This window comes from Castor canadensis, chromosome 6 (assembly GCF_047511655.1).
Source record: "Castor canadensis chromosome 6, mCasCan1.hap1v2, whole genome shotgun sequence".
Lineage (NCBI taxonomy): Eukaryota > Metazoa > Chordata > Mammalia > Rodentia > Castoridae > Castor > Castor canadensis.
The window spans coordinates 97,250,936-97,268,999 of NC_133391.1; the positions used below are offsets into that span (position 1 = coordinate 97,250,936).

General features: G+C 37.2%; 2 long non-coding RNA genes across 2 annotated transcripts in view; both read right to left on the reverse strand.

Annotated features, from left to right (window-relative positions):
• The window catches only part of LOC141424165 (uncharacterized), a 38,855-nt gene extending 34,026 nt beyond the window's left edge, over nt 1-4,829 (reverse strand). The window contains exons 1-2 of the long non-coding RNA XR_012449095.1: nt 4,125-4,829; nt 67-136 (exon numbers count right to left, since the gene is read on the reverse strand). This is a non-coding gene — a long non-coding RNA (uncharacterized lncRNA). The remainder of the gene's footprint in view (nt 1-66; nt 137-4,124) is intronic.
• A 2,402-nt stretch (nt 4,830-7,231) lies between these two features.
• On the reverse strand, nt 7,232-16,837 carry LOC141423905 (uncharacterized). Its single transcript, XR_012448668.1, has 3 exons — nt 16,689-16,837; nt 15,302-15,465; nt 7,232-9,170 (listed from the first exon to the last, which is right to left on the reverse strand). It is a non-coding gene; the product is annotated as an uncharacterized lncRNA (long non-coding RNA).
• Nucleotides 16,838-18,064: the final 1,227 nt, after the last annotated feature.

The window sequence follows — 18,064 nt, forward strand, 5'->3', positions numbered from 1 at the left end:
GTGGTCTTGCACTGAGCCTAAAATGCTCTAGTCTCTTAGTGAGATTTGTGAGCATATCTGACTCACCTCACTGTGGATGCCTTCTCCGAACTTCCATGATTGTACTTCACAGAACAGCTTGGTAGCCTTGAAGTCCCTTCATAGAAAAGATCTCTTAAATCATAATTCATTTTATTCAAATCAAATTTATGACTGTCATATTAATGCTAGGACAGAATCCTCATTTAGGAAGCAAACTCCATCAGACAAGTTCATCCCTAGGCTTCCTTTTTCTCTTAGCATTAAGGTTGTCTCTGAGAAAGGCAAAATTGGTCTAAAATATTCCATCTCATCTAAAGATTTATACCAGTTTATATCATTTATACCAGTTATACAAACTCTAAAAGGACAATGAATAATTTTCCTTAAAATTTTGCATTTACTATATCTTAAATCATTTGATTTTAATGAACTCCTCCTCTGTTTTGAGAGAAAGTTGTTATTTTAGAAAATAATTGTGTCATATTAGCCTAAAAAGAAGGAATTTGATTTCTCCATGACTTATTATAACAGTAAAAACAAGTTAAGAAAATCGCTAAGTGAAAAAGTATAAGAACTTGCCCATATGTTATTAAAATAACAGTGTTAAAAACAAGCAGCACATTGCCATTAAATATGGCAGGTGCTCAACCTCAATATACACCAAGAAAATACAATTCAAACTTACAATGTGATACTATGCTGAGGTAGTTACTTTTATGTCAACTTGACTGGGCCAGATAACTGGTAAGACTTTTCTGGTGTACCCTAAGGGAGTGTTTCCAGATTAGTATTTGAATCAGAGACTAAGTAAAGAAGATCTGGTCTCATCAATGTGGGTAAGCATCCTCTAACCTGTGGAGAGGACCTGAATAGAACAAAAGGATGGAGGAAGGGTGGATTTACTCTCCCTCCTTTAGTTAAGACATCTATCTTCTCCTGCCCCCCGGGCATCAGAACTCCTGGCTCTCTTGGGCCTTCAGACTCTAAAATTTACACCAGTGAGCCTTCCCCACACCACCAAACTGTGGTTCTCAAACCTTTGGGCTCAGATTGAATTATATTGCTAACTTTCATGGGTCTGCAGTTTCTGAATGACTGATGGTGGGACTTCTCAGCCTCCATAGCTGCACAAGCCAATTCTACTGTTTTCTGCGTCTCTTAAAACTCTCTAATACATACACACGTGCTAAAATTAAAAATATGGGAAAAAGTTAAGTGGAGGCACCAGAATTCTCATATACTGCTATTAGATAAGATACTTAATACAACTACTTTAAAAATCTGTTTATCAGTATCTGTTTAAAATATACATGCTTACTCTATTACCTGACAATTTCATTTTTAGATATACTCTCAACAGAAATTCATACACCTGAATATCAATGCCAGAATGATCAGAGCAGCAATTTTAATAGCCTCAAATTGAAACTACTCAAATGTTCATCAACAGTTGAGTGGATAAATATATTGGGGTGTATTCATGTAATAAATATAGGTTGAAGGTAAACTAGCTGTGAAGGTAAACGACACAGCAATATGAATGAACCCCACAAGTGAAAGAAGACAGGCACAAAGGTATACAATGTATGACTCCATTTTTATATACAAAACATGAAACTCATGTCATGTTCATGCTATTGATGTTATGAAGTTTGAAGAAGCCAATTCCCAAAGGGTAGGAGTGTGAAAATATGTCTCCTCCACGTTTCCCCTTGTCCTATGGGAGACTTCTATCTTAAATACTACATTCATGAAAAAAACTAAGACAGTTTTTTTCTGGGGTGAGAGGTGTTACTGGGGATTGAAAGAAGACCTCATGATTGCTAGGCAGGTGCTTCACTACTTGAGCTACATCCTAGTCCATAATATGATTTTCAAATGAATTCTGATGCTGGAACCAAGGACAACTAGGCGCAAAAACGATGGGGATAAACGCCAGGAAAAAGAAAGCCATTGGGCTGGATCATTTTCACAACAGAGATTGTCCTATGCCCCTGACTATCAAGGAAGGGGATTTTCTTTAATTTTTGCATTTATATCTGCATCAAAGCACAGGAAATATTTTTATTGAGGTTCTGGTTATAAATGAAAACTTGTTAGGTGTGAGGTAGTAGAAACAATGGGTTAGCAAGAGAGGTGTTAAAGGAAATGAGTGAACTTGTTTAATGCAGTTTATACCAGAGCATTGCCAAAAACTATTACAAACATTTACTTCACACATAATCTTTATGAGAAATGTTGCAGGTGAATATTGCACCGAGGTTCCTTGTAGTTTGTTTAAACTGTGCACAGACCACATAAAGACTACGAAGATATAAACAGAGAATACTGCTGATCTTGAATACAATTTACAACAAGGATAATCCAGCATGTTTAATGACGTGCATGAAAGCTAATCGTACTGGCAAACGGGATACATGCATAGTTTAGTGAAGGTTATTTTTAATCAACCAACTTGAAAAATGTCTTTCTACCTCTATGTCTATGTCTATCTTTTTCTCTCTCCTTTAATTCCCACCCTACAACTTTTTCCGTGACAGAGACTGGTCTTTTTTATTGTTGTGCTCCTACAGAAGGAGCTGGGGCAAACGTTTCTCAACAAATAATTACTGAATAGAAGAAATGTTAATATTGATAATTTACCCTAACGCTCTCTCTTTCATGGGGTTTATTATGCTCCTCTCATCCATAATGCCTTGCCACCTCTCTGGAATCCTTGGTCTTCTGTCTTCCTGGCTTTCAGGTTCCTTGAGCCACTTGTCTAGCTGCAAAGCACCTACAACCCAGGATATCCACTCTTCTCCACCCACAAATACACTTGTGGATCTAGAGCCTGTGCTCAACAAGTCTGGAAGCAATAGAACTCTGGAATATATGCAACAAAGACTGTGATTCCCAGTCCGGATTGCAGATTAGGATCACTTGGTCACTATGAAAACATACTGATAGGCCCCACTGTCAGGAATTCCAACTCAGTTTTCTAGAGTGGACCCTGGCAATTATATTTCTTAAAGTGCACCAATTAATTTTACTATGCTGAAAAGCACTAGAGAATGAATGCATGTCTACTATATGTGGGAAAGAACCACGAATAGGGCAAGACACAGGATAAAGAGCTATCAGTGTGGACTCTGGGCATTTTAGGAACAAAGAAGAAAGAGTAGGGGTGGGGAAGAGAACCAGTTGAGCAAGACAACCTGTCCTTGGCCAGGGCTTAAGCACTAATGAATAGAAGCCAACAACTCCCTGGCATACCTCTGCTCAGTCCTAGACAGCCACTAATACGTGAGCTTCTCATGGTTACCTTCAGGGTGCAAAAGCATGGTTTCACTCCGATGAAGAAAACACAAGACTCTGGGCATATGAAAAGCTGAGGAGGACATGGTGAGAGTAGCCTGTTTTCACCAGGATGGTGGTTTTAACGCCCTTATTTCTCCCCATCACTCCCTCCCAGCACCATCCTATTGTTTGCTAAGCATGTCGCTTCTACCCTGAACTACTGTGGATTCTCATCTTACTCCCTCCCTAGCAAAACTTCCCCTTACCATGGAGTGGCATTTGATGAGAGTGCTTTTATAGATGTTATTATTGAGGTTGGAATTATAGCACAGTGCTAGAACACTTTCTTAGCATGTGTGAGACCCTGGGTTCAATTTCCCAGCACTGCAAAAAACAAAGTTATTATTGTTTTTATTGTGAATTTAACTTCTAGTTTTCACAGTTGAGACTACTTCCCCAAGAAAATTTTAAGTGCAGGCTTAAGAATCAAATAGACCTAAGTTTTAAGGCTAATTTGATCATTTAGTAGTCATAGAACCTTGTGCAATTGATTGTGTGAACTTCAGTTTTTTCAATCCATAAAATGGAAATAATATCTACTTTGAAAGGTTTTGTACAGATTAAATAAGAATGATCCCGACAATTGGAAGTTGCACAACAAATACTACTTTTCTCCCCCTCCAGAAAAGATTTATCTTTCAGACCTTCAGTGTCCAATGTGGTAGTCCTATCTACATGTAAAGATTTAAATTTAAGTTAATTGAAAGTATTTGAAATTAAAAATTAATTCTTTTGGTTTCACCAGCCACCCTTCAAGTACCTACCTGAAATGCCTATGATATACTTTAGTACTTATTCCTTTGAACAGCATAAATGGTATAGTATTGTTCTCAATATAGAAAGTTCCAGTGCAGAATCTGCTTACGCACAGCTTCAGTAAAGATGGAAACCATCCATGGAACCTCCTGACCAGGGAGTGAAGCACAGACTGAGTCATCCAATCAGAACATCCCATGTATAGTATACATGCTTCTTCTCCATGTCCAAGAAGGAAAGGAAAAAAAAAAAAAAGAAGGTGCTGAGGAATCTCAAAATAGCTCAGTTTACTTAGCAATTTTTGCAAAGACTAGGCAGTTCTATCAGTCTTTAGCTCTGGGTAAGGAAATAAAATCATCCAAGATTGTCAAGTGAAGACCTATTTGCCATGAATTTTATTTATTATTTGCTCCCAGCTCCTAAACACTGACTTAGTCAACTTTTAATTCATTTTCCCTAGCAACCTGGGCTAAATTAAGTAACATGGCAGAACCATGAGGCAGGGTAACTTTTGAGAACATCCAACCCATCATCTCAGACTTTGAAGTTGCTTTTATCTTAATTGCTATGCCTAGACTAGCCTGCCAACAATTGTCACGTGGGGGCTACAGTCCCCAGGTCACTTGCTCAGGTCACGACTTGTTTAAGTAGCAGAAATAAGAGCACGATGAGCCACAGGGTGTGGTTGTGTTTCACAAAGCACCAATTCAATATTATCATAGATTTATACATTTATTCTGACAATTTCCCAGAAATTTACAGTAAGTGTCTTAAGGAAGGATCTTAGGTTTTTCTAACTTTCACAAAATTATTTTATATATTAGCTACAAGGATGCTTGTATGGTTTACTCTGCAGCCAGAAGGCCAAAAACAAAGATGCTGAAATCCTTAAGTTAGGGGAAATTCAGCATTGGGACCCAAGAATGTTCTGGATATTTATGGCAGTCTTTGTTCCAGCTGCTGGGCAAATTCTGCCTCATGATTAACTACACAAGCTCTGCTCTCTGGATTTAGCAAATTCCACTGGTTCTAACCAGGTTCCAATACCAACACAGTGGTGCTCAAACCTCATTCTTTGCTCACCTAGGGTGTTACTTTAAACAACCTCATTCTCATCCCTACCCTTAGCCCAGAAAGTCAGGATCTCTGTGGGTGGGGCCCGAGCACCAGCTTTTTCTAAAAGAGTCTAATGTGAAGTAGGGCTGAGAATAAATCCTCTGGCACATGAAAAGGATGGGAAAAAAGGGACATGGATGCTCTAAGCCTTGGGCAAATTGTTGAGATTGAAGACAACTTCTTAACTGTCTCCCCATAGGCCTTTTAGTCTTTAGGATCAAAGACAAATGAAACTTAAACAAACTTTAAAATAATACAGCTGTGGTATTCATATTGTATAGGTCTTTACTACTCAATTCAGAAGTTTAAAACTATACTACAAGTATACATCAAACTTTACTGACACTGTTCTACAATGTTCAAATCTAACTTAAAAGTGTTAGAAGTAAGGAAAGAACTGTAGGAAAGGGGGAAGGGAAAGCCAGGCCCATTTAAGAATGAAAATCTACCTTCAACTATGTCCTGTATGTAGTATGCCATCCTACAACCTGGTCTCAGAATAGGGGCCCCTGTGATTTGAGGCATAAGTGATGTGGCCACCACAGAGTCTGAGACTTTCAAAAATGTTATCATTCACTGGTAAATGGATGGAATTGGAGAACATCATTATGAGTGAGGTTAGCCTGGCCCAAAAGACCAAAAATCATATGTTCTCCCTCATATGTGGACATTAGATCAAGGGCAAACACAACAAGGGGATTGGACTTTGATTACATGATAAAGCGAGAGCACACAAGGAAGATACGAGGATAGGTAAGACACCTAAAAAACTAGATAGCATTTGTGGCCCTTAATGCAGAGAAACTAAAGCAGATACATTAAAGCAACTGAGGCCAATAGGAGAAGGGGAACAGGAACTAGAGAAAAGGTTAGATCAAGAAGAATTAACCTAGAAGGTAACACACACGCACAGGAAATTAATGTGAGTCAACTCCCTGTATAGCTATCCTTATCTCAACCAGCAAAAACCCTTGGTCCTTCTTATTATTGCTTATACTCTCTCTTCAACAAAATTAGAGATAAGGGCAAAATAGTTTCTGCCGGGTAGCGAGGGGGTGGTGGGGAGAGGGAGGTGGGGGAAAGAAGGGGGTGGGGGAAGGGGGGGAGAAATGACCCAAACATTGTATGCACATATGAATAAAAAAAAAACCTGTAGGTTGTTTGTCTAGAAGATCTCAAAGTCACCTACTAAATAAGCCATGGTATTCCTGCTTGCTGTAGACAGGGACTGCCTAGTTGTGTTACTCAAGAGAGCTCTCTGAATCATGATTTACACTCAGTTCACATTCAGCTCCAAGATAACAAGTGCCCTTGAAACTCCTTGGAGTTACATCTGACTGGCTGATCCTTCAGTAATATCTCAAACATGAGTCAGTGTTTTGCTGTCTTCTTTGCCACCCAAATTTAATGAGAAGTGTTCAGAATTCCCAGAAAGGCAGACATTCTAACCAGTTCTTAGTAAAAGATCCAGTCTCATAAATGTATGCTCTATTTTCAAACGCATGTTCTGAATTTAAAAATATACATCCACTTTGAGTTTATCGATGGCTATGCCTACTGAAGATAGATACTAAAAAACTTTTATGGAAAATAAACATGTTTATACCTACCCCTCCATTTTTACTCATCCATATCCTTTGCGGCTTTCAAAGGCCAGTTCCGCCTCTCATATTTCCCATTAGCTTTTTCCAGCTCAAAGTAATGTCTTCCCAATTGGAATTTATATTGTCTTACCCTTTCAATTAGTGCTTACTCATATATTATGAATACTATGAATGAATGACACCACTCAGTCATTTAACTCATCACATGGAAGCACCTTTTTTTAGCTGATCTATGCTCTTTTAGTACACAGTGGAAGAATATATAGTTTATTGCATTCTCTGAATGTTACTTGTATTCATTATTATATTTACAATTCAAATATGTGAGCCAATTTTATACCATATCTATTAATGCTATTAGGAAAGAACATAATATGTCAAGATATAAGATAAGGTGCTCTGGTTTTCTTATAGCTGTAGGCAAGTCCCTGAATTCCTCTAATGTGTTGTATAACAGATGTGGAGAGTCTTCAGTGCTCCCCCAGTAGAGGCCTGTGCTTCTAAAGAAGAAAGGAAGGAGGAATGGTGCCAACTAAATTATAATGTGCCATTGGTTATGAATAAAGTCCAATTCAAAGAGGGTAAAATGTGGAAAAAAATTCACAAAATATGGTTATGTATGAGCTTCCAAAAGGAAGACAATATATAATAAGAGCTAGAAACCTCCATTATAATATTAAATGATTATCATAAATTAGACAGATTTTGCTTGAAAGAGAGGCATATACTGGACCTGGATTTTAGTTAGCTTTTCATAACTGTGAAAAAATTACTAACAGAAACAACTTAAAGAAGGAAAGATTTATTCTGGCTCACATTTTCAGGTCCACTGTCTCTTGATTTCATGTTTCTGGGCCTGTGTTGAGCCAAACCATCATGGCAGGACATGGGACATCATACACCCTTCAAAGATGCACTTCTAGGGTCCAACCTCCTCCCACCGTGGCCCACCTCCTAATAACATACTCAGTTATGAACTCATCAATGGATTAATCCATCAACAAAATTAGCATCCTCATGGTCCAATCACCTCTCAGTAGTGCCACCAGCTGGGAACCAAGCATTCAACCCGTGAGGCTTTGGGATCATTTTATATCCAAATCATAATGACCTGCCTTTAAATACTGAAATCCAACCAGAAGGGTCTGATGGTGGCCTATAAAATACCAGGTATACATTTGTATTCTTAGAGGGTGAATTGTCCAAAAAGAACAAAAATTATGGTGTCATGGCTTTGCTTCAAGAGTCAAAAATGAAGTCCTAAAGTTGTGCAGTAACATGAGTTTCATGTTTAAAGGAAAATGTTAGGTCACCAAGATCGTGGTGCAGCATACATACAAGTTGGTCCACACTAAGCCAGCAATCAGTGACTGTACTCTACTATTTTTGATCTCATTCTATAAAGCTATACCAACTTGTTTTTCACTACTTTGTGTGGGATTGGCCACATAGGTTTAGATTATGTTTAGCTGTGTATATGTCAATGGACATGGGGCGTGTATCTTATGTACACCAGTGTTTCCTTGGGTGCCCTTCACAATACTGTATACATTTTGAGTAAATCCTCAGAGAATTATGAACAGCAAATGGGCAAAAAACTAAAAAAAGAAAGCTGTATTATCACTTAGTTGGGGTTGACTATTACCCAATGAATCAATGATGAACAATGAATGAGGAGGTTGTATAGAATGTTAATCACAAGAAGAGTAAGTATGGGGTCCCTAGGAGAGCCAGGAAGAGTGTCTTCCCTGATTCACTATTCATGTTTGGCTATGAATGCAAAGTGATCCACAGCTATCTTTCTGGCAACTGGTGCCAATGTCAACAGTAAATTGGCAATTATGGTTTTTATCCTTCCCATCCCAGGCCATTCCAATTTTCTTTAATTATGAAGGAAAATTTAATATTATTTAAATGTCCCAGGTAGGAACATTTTATAAAACCAGATGAATGTTTTACCCTACTAATGTTCCTGCATATAATTTATAGAACATTTCATCAGAACCCAACAGAGTTATACTGACCCCTCTACATGTGCACACAGGCAATGTTGAGGTGACTCTAGAACTGCCTTGAAATATATTAAGCCAGGAACCCAGGACACTTCCAAACTCAGATAAGAGAAGAAAGTAAATTTGCTTTTTCCCTGGAGCACTCTTAATCAAGACCTATACCTAAGCATAGAGAGAAAAGGCGCAGAGACAGCAAAGATCCATACAAGTGTTGCAGATGTGTTCCTTCTGACAGTGCCGTGCAGGCTGTTGTGGTGTGAGGCTGCTGTGTTGTCCCTTTCCTGCTCCACAGTGAGTCACAGTGCCATCTGGGCTGCCTGTCCTGAGAATGCACAAGGGAAAAGAAGATGACATCACACAGACCTATACCCTGTCTCATGCATGGAAAAGAGCCATTATTTGCCAGTATTGTCAGTTAAACAACAGAAGAGTACTAGATTCCTGGTGCCCAATTCCGGTGGCAGCACTGCATGGTTTATGTGGGGGATACCACAAAAGACGTCAACCAAAATAAGATCAAATAATAACAGGAAAATAATAAGACACACATACAATTTTTAAATCATCCATATTGGCTATAAAAAATAAAACAGTTACTTTTATAACATAAATTTTGAACCATTTTGAATAATATATGAAGCAAGCAAAAACAACATTATATGAAGCGTTTAAACGGCCAGGAGCTGATGGTGAATCAGGAAGGTATCATGTCTCACTTGCGTTTGAATCCTCACTGCTTAACATGGGACTCAATGCATCAGTTATCTTCAGAACTGTTTGCCAAACGGATGAATGAGGGAAGGAAGGAATGTCTTTCACAAAGATGAATGCTACCTAAACCAAACCATTCTTAAAATCCTTCACAGCCTCTACCTAAGGAAAAATGGTACGAAATTTCTACGGTTTGGCCATATCAAATGGCTACCCTGGTCAGAGTCAAGTTGTCCAGGAATTCATGCTAAGGTCAAAAGATAACATGTAAGGAAAGCCAAACTGCTATGTGGCATGTTGACCTAAGATGGATCGATAGGGGTGCCCCATACTTGATAGCGGTCAGTCATCTCCACTGGATGCTCTCGAGGCATACAAGCAGCACACGGAGGAGGGTTGCAAACCCTGCTGCCATTCAGGCAGGTGATGCACTTTTACAAAACTAGGGCCTAAAGGGGCTGATTGACAGTTGTGCACTTACAAGGAATCCTATAATTCTAGGCAGGTTCACCGTAATCATGCTCTGAGAAAATGGAATTCTGAGAGATGAGAACAGATCTGCTTAAGAATGATCTGGATGCCATACTCTTTCTTGTTTAGTCACAGTGCTCATGTGTACATTTAATTCTCCCAGAAATCTTGCTCAAAAAAAGTTTAACCCTATTTAGCAGAGTTCCAACATCTGTATTTTGAAGAATAAAATAGCTACAAAGTATAGCACAGGACTCCTGAGTTGAGAAATAGAGCCCTAGATATATCTCTTTCCTCACAACTCAAACAAGTGTAACTAAAGTACTGCCTTAATTATGGGCTTATAAATATTATCCTGAGGAAATGAGCCTCAAACTTGTGATAATGAAGCCACAGGCTTAAAATTAGACCATGCCTTTTTCTATAAAGCAGTTACTCAAATTGTAATGTGAGTCAAAACATTGGGTTCCAAAACTTTTAAGACCTTATGACTTCATTCAGGAATCCTAAAAACAACTGTGGTCATCATCCATTAAAAATGCAACTTTCAGAATGTTCCACAGACAGGGAGATAAAAGTCCCTTGGACTGATCTGTTTTCATTAGAGTCCTGCCAGTAAATATGTAAACAATTTTGAGGCAGGCAAACACCCATGCCGAGAGTAATAAAATCCATCTTAACTGCTGCCGTACCAAAGAAAAGAATTCGGAGGAACCTGTCAAATAAATAAATGATGTATGACTTTTCTTGTCACTTTTCTTCTCGAAAAGTTTAATAAAATTGATGGGCTTGGGAAGAGTTTTAAGTCAGTTCTTCCAACTGTAACATTCCTTCACTTAAATATCAGTTACCACAACATTCCAAACTTCCAAGCAAAGGCTGTTTCCTGCATTTATTTTGACACATATCATAAAGCAACATCGCTAAAGTTCAGCCCAACAGTCCTGGCTGGAGATTTTCCTGAAACATGGTGCTTTTTAACTTCTTAGTTTTCTTTACCTTCCTCCTTCCTCCCACTAACCCCCACTTTGCCCCAGAGTATGACTCAACCAGTTCAGAACAGGAAAATGGATTCTTTTTTGCTTTTTAATCATTTGACACTTGCAACACACACTAAGAGGAAATGCAACTTTAAGTCTACCTAAAATTCTAAGTAAGAGTAACTGAAAGACTTAGCAATGAACAAGTATGCCTAATAAATGAAACATGAAAATGTAATTGAATAGTTATAGGATACAATTCCAGCTCCGAATAGAGTTTTTTAAAAGCGTTTTAAAGAATTCATAAAGAGAGAAGTAAAAAACATCCTCATTCCCACTCACTCCCAAAGTAAAATAAAGAAATTCTGATAATCAGAAACTCACCTCCTATCATATATTAATCAACGACTATCTTTGTAACTAACAGAAAGACTCTAGGCAAGATTTCACACACTGTCCCAAAAGTAAAATTCTATGAAAATGTACACATATGTCCAGTTTTCACCTCAAAAGCTAAGTGATAAATTTTTCTTGAATACAGAAACTGCTATTTAAAGAACACACGTGGAGATAGGGATTGAATAAGAGGGAGGTATGCTAAATCCAGATAGAAATTGCAATGACCTGTTGGCACCAGAGAGGAGAAAGAAAGAAAAGCCACCAGGAGGGAAGAAAATTAGAAACCAAAGAATGGGGAATTTAGTTTCTATTCCTACTCTTTTATGATTTGCTTTCATCTTTAGACTAAGCTCTTAATTGTTTCTATTTGTATTTTTGTTTCTGAAATGAGTGATAACAATGTCACCAAGTCACAAGGAAAATTTAGGGAAGCTTTATGCTCTGGAGAAGGTGACAGAAGTAGGTTATCATATGGACATTTCCAAAAAAGTAACTGGAAGATCATGATAATTTGTATATGCTGTTCCCAGAGTTTTGTGTCTCACCCTAAATTAATTCAGAGATAACTCTTATGCTACATTAACATCAAGATAAGGACTGGGTCATGTTTTAAAGACTTATAGATTACAGCAATACTCTGATCACATCCTACCCCACCCCACTCCACCCCATTCCCAGGAATGCCTAGCACTTGCCAGGAAAAAAAATGCATTTCTCTTCCTCTTTTGATTACGTGCATATTCCCTAGCTGCTCCTATAAAATGTTGGAGACAGATAAAATGACATTGACAAAGTCATAGCAAAATAGATAAAACTTTGTGCCATTCCTTTGAAATTAAATATACTACATCCTACTTCTTGGTTTTAGATTTGAGGTATTTGAATTAGTACATTTCAAACACTTTTAATTAAGACAAATGCAACTTTTCCATTAAAATTTCTTAATTTCCAAAGCAATCATTCATTTTCCTTTGGCCATTTTGGTTGAAAATTTGAATAACAAGAATAGAAATATTGGTAATGGTATTTAGTGCTTATGTACGAGGGATCACAACTGCATGCTTTAATTGACTGTCTTTAAAACAAAAAACTCCACAGGAGCTTAAGGGAACTATTATTGTTCCCATTTTACAAATAAGGAAAATGAAGATAAGTGAGGTTAACAATTTTCCCAAGGCCACACGGTAGTAAGGAAGTCAAAGGAGTATATGAATTCTGTTTTCCTTGATCTGGTTGCCCACATGCCTTATATGGAAGCATTTGACAAATATTTTAATAGTCCCTCCCCTAAAAGAATACCATACCATTCCAGTTACGAACGTATAAACGTTGAAGTTAATATACAGAAAAGTTTACGACTGGGTGGGTAAGATAACTAGAAAAATTTGAGCAATATTTGGAAAATTTGAAACTTTCTATATTAGCCAGAAATAAGTTTAAAAAAATAAGCCTTCTACCTGGAGGCGGGGGTGGGGGTAGGGGGGGAAAGGCGGCCCAAATAATGTATACACATGTAAGTAAATGTAAAAACTATAAAATAAAAATTTTTAAATATAACTATAAAAAAAAGTGAATGCTAGAAAAAAAATGAGACTTCGAATACTCTAATATCCCACTAACGGTTTTAGGGCCTCTATTTTACTATGCCAACATGGTATCACTCTAATGATAAAAGGACAAAGATAGATGTACAACCAATGTTCTGGCCAGTCAACCATATTTAAGTTGCTACAGATTTCAGCTTTTACAAATAATCTACTCAAAAACAGGTGTCAAGTTACATGTGACATAACAACGTTGAGTTCAAATGTAGGACCACAGAAGCAAAGCAGTTGTCTAACCTAGATGAGATCGGCTTCAATACACTTTTTCATACTGACCAGAATCTCTAGTAGGCATTAATGTGGAAATGTGAATAAAACTGGAAGTCATTCCTCTGTAGTAACAATTAGCCTAATATGTTACCTTGTTTTGAATAGAAGTGGAAGTTTTTAGCAATTCTCAATCCTGGATGTACATTAGAATCACTAAGGTATATTTTTAAACAATGCCAATGCCTGGGTCTCACTCCTAGATAGTCCCCTGGTTCTGGGGTACCCCGTTTTACAAGGTTCCCATACGATGCTAGTGTGTACTAGGTTTGATATCCACCATCCTTATCTTCCTATGAAGAGAAACAAGTATAAATAATTTCCCAGCCATGTCTATATTTTCTGTGTTAGCCTTGGGTAGATTAACCTTTCTTGTAGCAGGCTATGTTACCAGAGATAACAACCACCACCAAATCTACTTTTACATGAGAAATAAAAAGGTGCGAAAGGCAGTTTAAAAAACTCCCTAGAATAATCCTAGTTCTAGGGAGGATGAGACAGGGGATCACAAACTGAAGGTCTTCTGGGGGCTATATAGTGAGACCCTGTCTTAGAAGAAAAGAAAAAAAGAAAATCTCTATTTTTAGTTACATAAAAAGAAAAATAATATCCATCTTCTTTAGTACTCAGGAGACATAGTCCCATTTTCTTAAGTAATCCTTTAATTATGACTGGATGCTTTGTAATGCACACTTCTGTATAGATCTTATGTCTTTATTAAGTCGATAACAGCTGGCAAATGATACGAGCAAACCTTAACTGTCAGACTTGACCTGATACCACTAGAATTTTAGACTACAAAGTAGGTTAAACAACCAACAAACTCAATTGCTACTGCCTTTTATCACATTTTATCAATAGTTCAGATCTGCAAAGCATGAATCAACTTGGATAAACTATCTGTATGTCAGGAATCTAGGTCACAATGCTATTATTACTGAGAGATGTTAAAATATAGACATCAAACTTCATCTAATGTTCTTATAATAAAATGTCATATATAATAACTCATCACATTAAAATGTGAAGCTCACCAAGAACTAACATCTCGCTCTTTCTCTGCTATGCACTTTCTGTTGCCTAACCTCTGTGAGCCTCAGTTTCCTCACTATTAAAATGGGACTATTAATACCTATGTTAACTCATTTGAGATTTTGCTGTGCATGTTTGCACACTCGAAGAGTTCCAAAAAACAACACAAAGGTAAGTTGTCAGTAGTCACTTAATCATAAACTTTCTCAGAGATTTTTACATCCTCGGAATTTAGCACAATGCCAAGTATTAGTAAGGACTAGGTGAGTGAGTAATATTCATTGCATAGGTGAATTAAATGACAGTATTTTGATTCACAGGAAAATACACCCAATGATTACAATTTAAAAGCAAAAGACATTTTGGGGTTTTCTTTTTTCTTCTTCCATCACCAATGTTAGCATTGCCTTTAGGAAATCAGTAGCTATATTTTGGACCACATTTTTGCTATTTCTTCCTTTGACGAGAAAACTGATGAAAAGAAGCCTTCAGTGACTACCAGATAAAATTCTGTCAGAGTCAAGTAAGAGTAAGGAAAGGACAGACACAACTCTCATTCAAGCCTCCATTCCTAGAGCGTTGCCTTATATTCCATTTTTGTTTATTTTAAAGAGAAGAGAATTTGGGAAAACAGTAGGTAAGAGTTTTTATGATTTCAACTCTAACATGAACTTGAAGATGGGGAAATAAGAATAGAAATGGTGTGCTCTGTAAGTTGACCTTGTAAGTGATGTGAATTGTCAGCATTCTTAGTGCTGAAACCATTCCTTTTCTAAAGGAATCAATCATCTGAGACTCTTCTCTAGGCTTTGGGGATAAATCAGTTACTAATCACATCACCTGAGACGTAGGCAAGGAGAAGTTTCTGGTGTTTTCCTATCACTGATATGTGACTATGAATTATATAAGAGCTAGTTAAGTGTGAGCTTTTCTATGGCCAGAATATATGGGCTGGCTGATGTCTGTAATATATCAATTGCTCTTCTTACCTCATTTCCTTTGACTTTCACTTTAAGACCAGGTTCAGATTTCCAGAACTCTTTAGGGTAAGCATGTATATTGTTTGATTTTTCCTTGTAAGATGTTCCTAAAGGATAACTTAGAAAGTGAAGAGAGGGTGGAAGGTTTTTTCCTTCCAGTGAACTCTGGGATCCTTTGGGAAAAAGAAAGAAGAAGAGGTAAAAGTAAAGTGGTTAGATGAACTTACTAGCTACCATTCATCCCAACAAGACATTGTACTCTTAAATAATTTCTTACAATACTGATGATACCAATAAATATATCATAAAGAACATTATTCACTGACTTACATCTTCCTACAACTTTACAACCATGCCATTTACTCATCGGTATTTTACTATGCCATATCCTTGTGATGAAATTAACCCACTGAAAACTGGTTTATGGATCTGGTACATTTGTACATAGGCTAAAGAACAGAGCAGGAAAAAAAAGTCCAGGAAAAGACAGGGTTTCAACTTTCAACAAGTAAACATTAAGATTCATGGCTCTGAGCTCAAATGAGTTATATAAGCACGGCTTTGCCACAAAAGAACTGCTTTGTACTTTTTCTATGATATTTTTATTAATTGATGTCATTTTCTAGAAGTCAAATCTTTAGAGACAGACATAATCTTATCTTACTCTGCAGGTTCATACCATATCTACACTGTTGTTGAAGTAGAAGGGCCACATTTTTAAAGGAGATATTTTTAGAGGTCAGTTCAATGCAGACTGCTATTTCCTATCTTATACCAATGCACTTTGTTCCCTTACTACAAGAACCCTGCTTTTATTCAGAGTAGCAATAAAACCTTGCTTAAAGCTATATTGCCTTTCTTCCCTTACATTAAGGGTATGCAGGTGATTCAATTATGGCCAACAAGAAGTAAGTATGAGTTTCTGTTAAAGTGTCCAGAAGATCTCTTTAAAAGGGGAAAAAGACTCAGGAGGTCACACCTCTTGCTCTCTGCCCTTACCATCTTTCTTGCCTGAAATGGGATGTGATGGCCACATAATGGTCTCCTATATACCTCCAAGATGGCAGAGAAAAATTCTCAAAGGTCTGGAATACCTGATGAATTTTCTGAGTTACTACATTGGCTCTAGTCTTCCCACTGCAGGATTTCTGTTCTCTGAGAGAAAAACAACCCTTTTTCTTTTATAAGCCTCTGGTTGGGCAGTCCCTGCTACTTGCAGCTAAATGAAATATTTAACTAAAATAAGTTCAGTTCCAAAGTTCGTTAATCAGAATGTAAGAGGACTTGAAATCATGTCATTTGAAAAAGGTTGAAGGAACAGGGGATTTAGGCTTGGCAAGTAAAGAGAATAGAAAATAGTAAGAAATGACTATACTTAAATATGTAAACCACTTACATGTGGAGAGCCACAGAATCCACAGAACAGAGGAAGGGCGGGTGAAGGCATGAGAAACACATTTCAGCCCGATATCTTGCTAACAATCAGAACTGGTTTTTCATGTGTAAGTCCCCATAACTGGTAGCATTCAAGTATGGGATGAATGTCTTCTCCCTGGGGTTATGGTAGATGAGTTTAAAACACTGAATGTAGCAGTTACTTAAATATACACACAACCCAGGCAGTCCATGAATCTATGAGTTCCTAAAACCTGAACTCCAATTCTCATTAATACAACAAATACTTATTGCTGTCCTGTAAAATGGATTTTATTGCTTTGCTTTGCTTATTGTGTTTAATCTAGCTAACTTTGACATCACTTATAGGCCTCTTTCTAAGCCCCCTAAATTTTCAGTTGGTTTTGAAAGTCTTCTGAGTTTGTCAGAATCTGTACAGAAATGATGGACCTGTGTGTTGTTGGGACAACCTAAGCAGGGACATTTGTTACCATGTGCGAGGCATGGAGCTATGTGTTTTAAATTGATTAAGTATAGTTTGGCAACAGTCCTCTGAGGACTGTTATTTTTCCTTCATAGAAAAATAAGGCACAGAGGACTTAAAACAAATATTCAAAATCATAACTGAAGGTGGTGCCAATATTGGAACTCAGCTTTCAGACCCCAGAGCTCCTTATAAAGTATACCATAGTCTCCATGCCTTTCCTATATGTGCATTCAAAAAGGCATAGTTACCTAATGATAATAGTAAAATTACAAACGAGTTAAAGGTACTATAAAATCAAACTATAGATGATACAGGCAGATGTCCTACATATTTTGAATATTTCTTCATCATTATTTTCTTCTTTTATATTCTATGTAAGTTTAAGCACATCTATAATAATCACTCCATGAAATAAAAACCTGGATTGATACTATGACAGCAGCTATGTGACAAGGGTCAGCATTTAGTTTCTGGGTAAGTTAATGAGGGGTGATGAAGTCAATCTTTCTCCACAAACAGCTGTAATTACCCTGATAAAGTAGAAAAGCCCTAATCAGAATCCAAATCCTCTCCCACCAATAAATGAGTGGAAGCATGCCCACAGATTAGAAAATCTTAAAAGTATTAAGAGGTGATAATTTTTTCATAACAAATCTGACAACAAAATTTTAAAGTCATATATTTACTCAGTATTTGAAAAGCAAACATTTCTTTTGCAAAGGAGCCAATGTTCTCTGAGAACATTGCTAATACAAGAACACAAAAATGTAAGTGTTGGCACATTACAATTCTTCATTATGAATTATTATCTATGGCCTTGTTAGGATTTAAAAATTTGTCATTGAGAAGCCGAAATAATTTCTTAGTTATAATTATTTTAGTTATTACAA